This window comes from Adiantum capillus-veneris, chromosome 14 (genome assembly GCF_014529385.1).
Source record: "Adiantum capillus-veneris isolate H3 chromosome 14, ASM1452938v2, whole genome shotgun sequence".
NCBI lineage: Eukaryota > Viridiplantae > Streptophyta > Polypodiopsida > Polypodiales > Pteridaceae > Adiantum > Adiantum capillus-veneris.
In genome coordinates this window covers 119,602,512-119,610,393 of record NC_140944.1, presented here as the reverse complement: position 1 = coordinate 119,610,393, position 7,882 = coordinate 119,602,512, and the positions used below count along the sequence as shown (strand labels likewise).

Here is a 7,882-nt window from a genome sequence, read left to right as displayed (position 1 = left end):
GCATGGACCTAATTGGCCCTATAATGCTGTTAATGTCCATGCATGTAAACACAGTATGATGTGCAAGAGGTGGGTCTAAAGTATTGCACTCAAGGGTTTCCGATGGTGAGGTATCCTATGATTGAACTCTCTTCAAGAGTAAATTCTATAGCAATTGTGCTCGCTCTTTTATTGTGCGATATGCACTATCCACTATATGATGATTGAAAGTCATGGTCACAATTGTAGTGGAGGGTTTGACTTGTGGTACCCATTTGTACCTGATCAAGGTAAACTTTAGTTGTGGTGGAGTCTTTGGTACCCATACTTTGACTTGTCTGTTGTGAGCAATTGGATTTTTTATCTTAGTTGTATATTCCTTATTTGATTGCCATACCCATTTTATCATTGGTAACTGCGGTTTTTGTTGAGTATGTAGATACAATGGGTTTTTGTTGAGTATGTAGATACAATGAATCATCTACATCAAGGTCAACCATTTCAATGCCTACTTTGTCGTGGTTGCTATCATCCATCAGGGTAAAAGCATGTTAAGGTGACACACTTTTTGTGCTAGTTAGCATATCCAAGTTAGCATATATATTAAAACTTGGGCACACGGTAAAATTTTCACAAATAATAGAAGAAAAAATTAGAGTTTGTATAGTTAGATTCCTTGTTTCAAAAGCTTTCCATTGATATATAATCATATGTCATAGATCTTAGAGATCTAGCTCATGTTATTGTACTAGTTAGCATATGTCAAAATTGTGCTAACTAGCATTGTTCGGGACATCAAAAAGGATGACACATTAACATGATTTCACCCATCAACACTCTCCAAGTGTGAGATCTCTTCCATTGAGATTTGGTGAATTTTAGTAAGCCCTTCAAACAATGGCCCCGCTTTGAGTCTCATGTAACGCCTATGCTGGATTAGTTTTAATTTAGAAGGTTTTGACTCTTTGTCATATAATTAGAGTCCTTGGCTTCAATGCAGGCCTGAAAAGGAGATAGTGTCTTTTGCTTTCGATGACTAAACTTCTCCATATACTCCCTCATTCTTTTGCCATCTTGAAATATGCTTGCAAATACTTGTTGATGGGAAACAAACCTAGCCCTTGTTCGGTCCACATGCAAATCCACTCCAAGTTCCTATTGTATGTGTGATGCTCTCATCCATGATTTATACAAAGGAAACCTTTTTCCTTTGCATTGTTTGCAACTTAGACTACAAAATGAGATTATAATATAGCTTGGCCATTGACCTTATTGTTGGAAAAAGTTGCCTCATCTCTCCCAACATATGTCAAGTACAGATGATCATGTTGCATGTGAGGAGGAGCTTCTTGCAAAACATGTCTTGGAAATGGATGAAAAACTCTCTTCCTTGGCCAATGTGTTTTTCACCCAACTATGCAAAGCAAGTCTATGTCCATTGACCTCTATTCGTAAGGCTTTCCATGAAGCCACATAGGTATACAAGAGACTTCTTCCATCAATATTATTCTTGCATATACTTTTGTACATTGATCCACTTACAAAAAGTATTTACCAAATGTTGCAATTATTTCAGCATTCCATAAGAAGATGCTCTTTAAATTCTCGTTCTCCATGTTCATGTGATTGGTATTAACCCTATAAAACAAAAGTACATCAAAAAATTATACACATGCTATAAAAAGGTTATAGCACATACAAAAAATTCTTCAAATATTGCCTAAGAATTTCTAGACTAACCTCTTCTTCATGCTCATTTCCTATTTGGACAATGGGCCACACAAACGCAATGAGACGCTACTTCAAACTCATTGAGGCCATGACTTGTAATAAGAGTGAATCCTCATGGCTGGTGCTAATTTCTTGAGCACAAAATGAAGAAGTCAAATCCACCCAAAACTAAATCTAGCAATTGAATGTGTATGTTAATATATTTATATAAGCTACCATGGTTTTCATCTATTTGTATCAATAAAAATCACCTTACATGGAAATGTTTTTAGATAACCATGGTAATTTATTGAAGGATACTTGATTTTATTTGTGGTTTTAATCATCTTTTGATCAATCTCTTGATTCCAAACCACGATTGATTTTTTATTCTTGCAAACAATATGTAAAGATGGTATTACACAAGACCAAGGAGGGATTGCGGCACTCATGATGAAGGGGGATTGTTATCCCATTTGGGTTATTGGTTCTAGTGGCTAAATAAGCAAGAACATGAGCTACTTGGACCAAACATATGCAAACATGACATGCATCCACTGAAAGAGAGCGATTGGAAAAACATGTGGCTAGAGAGGGGAAATTTCATACCACTTGGAATGAAAAGACTTTCTATTTGCAATGAACTCCCCTACTGGAGTGACCTGCTGATTAATCATCTCCTCGACCGAATGCACATCTTCAAGAATGTGGGGAAGATCATATGGAAAACCATCACTCAGAAAAGGGAGAGCAAGGCCCAAAGAGATGACTTGCAGGCTATGGGTCGAATGCCAGAGATGTGGCCTCGACTTAAACCCAATGGAAAGTTTGTTATACCAAAAGGACCATGGGTTTTGAGTCGTGCAGAAGAGAAACAAGTGAAGAAGACTATATATTCATTCAAGGCTCTCACTGGGTGCATGCGATATTTAAAAACGACGTTTATGAGAGATGACAATATTAATGGTCTTAACTCCCATGATTGGCACAAATTTTTACATTTTATGTTACCAATTTCCATAAAGGATTGTTTAACAGATGACATTAGAAGAAAAATCTACAAAATTAGTGAGTTGGTACGCTGGATCATTTCAAAAGAGATAAGAAAAGACAGCATCGTTGCAGCACTCTTAAATGCTATTGAAGCGTGTGCATGGTAGAGATGTACTTTCCAACAAACATTCTTACTATCCAAATGCATGTACTTGTGCATGTGGTCAATGAAGTTGCAGTTGTTGGGGTAGTTCACAACAGATGGATGATCTTCTTGGAAAGATTTATTAAGACTTTAAAGGGGTTCGTTCGTCAAAGGGCACTCCCCGAGGGTAGCACGGCTGAAGGATGTCTTGTACAAGAGTCTCTTGTCCTCATCAATGAACTTTTGGGCTCAATTGATCCAGAAATGTCAACGTCAAGGTGATAGAGAACGAGCCAAAGGGACAAGGCATAATTAGGAAGATGGACATCACAATGCGAGAAAAGGTTATGAAATTTTACCTTCTCAACTCAGACATCATGCAAAAGGGGCCACTAGAAACCTTTCTTTTCCAAATCATCTTCTGAAATTGTCTAACTTTCAAACTGGGATAGATCCGACAATCTCAGAGGCAAAGAGGAATGGAGTGTTGATTACTGAAGAGAAAGAGGAGACGTCAAGGGGTTGCAATTGGCATGTATATTTTCACAACTTCTTTTTTGAGCTCCACATGATAGCATTACTTTAATAACTTTAAGTATGTTTCAATTTTGTGGCTGCAGTATCACAAATATGGAGCTTTGTGGTCGCATGGGAAACACTTGAGACTGCAACGGATCGACAAACTTTTGATTGTGGTGTTAAGGCAAGGTTCTTCCAAGAAAGTAGAAGTAGTGTCACGGATGAGAACACAGAGACTAGCCAACTTGAATACTTTGGCTACATCTAAGACATCTTGAAGATTAGCTTTAGAAAGTTTGATATTTTTATCTTTGATGTCAAGTGGTTCAAAGTTATTACCAACGGCCCTAATGCAACTCTGTGCAAAGACAAGAGTGGATTCATTCAAGTGAACTCTAGACACGTGTGGAGAGATGTGCAAGATACATTTGTACTTCCGCAGCATTGTGAACAAGCTGTGTTTACACTAGATCCACTATGAAGAGAAAATGATGAAAATGACATGTCTAAACTGCGCTAGCACTATGTTGTTCAAGTTGCTCGGAGCAAGCAAGCGTGTGAAGGATTAGACGTTGAGGTTTAATAGGTGATTCATGAACAAAATGGAGGGCTGACGGATGATATAAGTTTGGATTTTGAGTTGGAGGTCAGTGGTGAGCATATGCCTGAACCTAAAGATGAAGTGTCAAATACTGAAGCTAATGCAGAGAGCGACAAAGAAGTAGGGTTTGATGACGAAGATGTAGAAGTACAGATTGAGATAGACATCTTTGGTGCATCAAATCTCATAGAAGATGAGAGATTAGCTAATGATTTTTGTTAGGAACTCTTTTGTAAAACTCTTTTTATTAGCCTATAATACACTTTATATTTATTCATTGGTCTTTGCGATTCATTTATTTGTTATTTGTGTTGATTAAGCATTTCTTTTGTAAACTAACGTATTTTATGGGTGTTATTTGTGTATCTGTAGCCATGGCTGATGACAATGATCCATACTCTCATAGTTTTAGTTTTCCTGTCACTCCTGCCGGCATGTTTCCTGAGAAAAATATGTCTCTTTTTGACATAGTTCACACTAGAGCAGATCGCGATGGCACAGAACCTTTGGAAAACAGGTTCCTCTAGACCTACTACGACCGACCCTATGCCTAGGCCTAGTGTGGTCCCTCACTGACCGGCCGCACACCTCAGTCGAGTGGACCCTCTACGCCTAGGAGTAGTGTGTCCCTACAGCAACGGGTGGTTTATCCTCAAGACGAGGTAGGTGTCGTTCTGCAGGCAATGGTTGATGTGGTAGCGGTTCTCTCGATGTGTCACAACACCAAGAGAGTGTCCACCACTCTCTTTAGTAGATAGTTCACCGATTGGCACACCACATACACTTTGGGGATCACACGAGCATGATCCTCGCAAGGTGTACAAGAGGAGGGATGGGGATGTTGTGGCAGATAGGGTGGGAAAGGCCATCCAACAGAGGATTTGATAGCTCTGTATAGTTTAGTTTGGTCACTCTGTGATGGAGATTTGGGATAATCTTGACGTTGAAGAAAGAGTTACATAGTCAAGGCCATTCAAAGAGCGTAGAGGCCGATAGAGGGGTACGATCCAGTCTCAAATGGCTGCATTTTGGACGTGGCAAAGGCCACAATGTCACACCATCGGCCAGGGATGAGACACAGGTACAATGCCGGCAGTCCGAAGCCGGAATGGTTGGACGTAGCGGAGTGGGCGGGGATTGCACGATAGGCACAAGACAATCCTTACAGATTGCAGCAGTAGAGAAATGTAGCTAGAGCACGTTTGGAGTCTGTTGGAGCATCACATCTTGGGAGTGGAGGCTACGATACACTTCAACATGAGTTTGTAAGTATTGTACGTATGATTTGCATTGTTGAAAATTTATATGTTATTTGAAGATTTATCTCATGATTAAACCATAATTTTGCAAGAAGTTGACGTGAAGCGCCTTCGACACGTAGAGAGGAGAAGTATGGGTACAAGCATGGACTTGTGGCCCTTTTGACCTTGCTGCAAGAGGAAGGAGAGGAGGTCGATTGAGAGGCATTACCATGAGGGTCTTCTGCATACAGTCTTACTCAATCATCTTGAGATAGTCTTCTTGGTACAAATTTTGTTTTTAGTTATGGTCATTTTGATACAGTCTTACTTAGTGATTGTTTGCATGTACAGTTTGTAGTGCTTATGTTTATGGTTTTGCTTTCGGTTTGTGATTATGATTTGTTTCAAAATTATGGTATAGCATAGAATTTATGGTTATGAAATGGCACAGAGGTTTGAGTGATGGTTTGGCAATCAAGTTATGGTTATGGTTTTGCAATGATGGCATGGCAATCATGTGATGGTAATGGTTTGTAAATTAGATTATGGTTATGGTTATGGTTTTGCAATGATGGTATGGTTATTATGGTTATAGTATGACAAGCAAGTTATGGTATGGGAAGTGTTTATGTTTATGGTTTTGTAGTTTTCAAATCATGTTTTCATTATGGGTATAAAATCTTTATGCCGTTGTGCATATGTCTAGGAGTCAACGTTATGGTTATGCTTTTGAGAACTTGTCATGATTAAACTTTTGATTTCTTGGTTTTGTTCTTTTTACAATTTTTCTAATCTGTATACACTCGCTCTTTAGCGTCAACTTGTAGGTGGAGTGCGGTTGCTTCTGTACTCTTCCTTTGGGAAGAGAAGGCTGTTTTCTGTTGCTGCATCACTTATGGGTGAGGCAATCTTTAAGAGCATTTGGTGCCTTTTGGTATCTGATCTTCCTCTTTTTATCTAGCACTTGCAAGAACTGCATGGTGACTTTGTTTTTTAGCTCCACTGCTGAGTAGCCTACAAAGCGTTATGTCAGGTTGCTATTTGCTATTTGCTATTCGTATTGTGGCCGTCAATCTTGCGTCTCACGCCACTCTATTTTGAGGACTCTTTTATTATTAACGTCTCCTTTACCCTGCTTTTTTTGGTGACGTCTCTCACATCTTTGGACGTTCCTTGAGCATCCTTCTTGCGTTTATCATTGACAGAAAATAGTCCTCATATTTCTCTCATTCTCAATTGTGGCCTTCACCATATATGGTGTGCAGATCATGCGATCTTATCTTATACGTCTTTTCGCAACAAGATATGGCTATGACTATTCTCGTCAACGGCTTTCCTTCTGGCCAGCGTTCTGTTCCTCCTTTCCAAGACCAAGGGTTTCCAGGCTGGAAAGCAAAGATGTTGTTAATTCTTGAAGGCGATGAACTCTCTGATGTTGTTCTTGGAAATCGTGTTTGTCCTGTTGATACGGATAATGATAACATGCTTATCACTGAAGGACCTATATTTGAAGATTGGAATGTTGCCTATACGGATTGGCAACGACCTGATAAAGCAGCCCGTCGGTATATTCTTTCTGCTCTTACTGATTCCCTTTTGCTTGATATGTATGAGCTGCCTACTTTCCACGACGTATGGAAGTACCTTATTGCAAACTTTCAGAATAATCTGTTACAGAAATACTTTATTTGAGAGGGTTGCTTAACAAGTTACAATATGAACTTGGTACTACCATGACAAGACATATTGAATCTTTCAAATCTATTATTCATCAACTTGTTGCTGCCGGTGATCCTGTTCCACAATAGCAAGTGATTACACTTCTCCCTGATACGCTGAAGGACTCTTCTTATGATAACATTGTTACTATTCTCTCTAATAAAGATGGTCTTGATTTTGACCAAGCCTGCATGTCTTTAAGTGAATACTTTCAACGTCAAGAACGTCGTAATACTGGTCACGATACAGCTATGATTTTACCAAAGGAGACTGAGTCACAATATATGGAACGTTCTTTTTATGCTCGAATGCGTCCATTTCAACGAGGAAACCGTAGAGTTGTCCGTTGTGGTAATATTTTTTCTCGTCTCAAATTTCCTAATAAGCAATGTTCTTACTGCAAAAAAAATGGCCATACTGAAGATGATTGTTGGGCACGTCAATATGATGAAGAACACAATATTACCACGAAACAACCACGCTTATCTAGAGACTCTTCTTCTTCTTCTTGTGAATATTGTGGACGATCTAATCATCCCACTCATATGTGCTATAAGAATCAATTGGACACAAATTGTAATAGAGCATATGCTACTGAACATCAAAACAACATTGTACCAAAAACAAGCTGCGTCCTATGTTCAGTTTCTCCAGACAGAATACTTCATGTACGTGATGGATCACTTTTTATTGTTGATTCTGGTGATACAGGAAAAATGATATATCAGTCTAAGTGGCTCCATAACTATCATCCACTACCAGTTCAACGTGTTCTTTATCTTCCTGATGATACTACTTATCAAGTAAAGGATATTGGAGACTTGTATCTTGGTACCTTATCTTATTCCACTTGAATTTTGCGAGGTTGATCTTGGTCTGTTTGTTGGATTTGATCATACCAAATGCCGAATTGAGAAGGATGGATAGACTATACCCACTGCTCCTTGAAACAGTAATTTGTTTGAACTCTCTCTC

At 38.9% G+C, this 7,882-nt stretch overlaps 1 pseudogene; it reads right to left on the bottom strand.

Moving 5' to 3' along the window:
• Window positions 1-359: 359 nt before the first annotated feature.
• LOC147443027 (uncharacterized) lies at window positions 360-1,595 on the bottom strand (annotated as a pseudogene).
• Window positions 1,596-7,882: the final 6,287 nt, after the last annotated feature.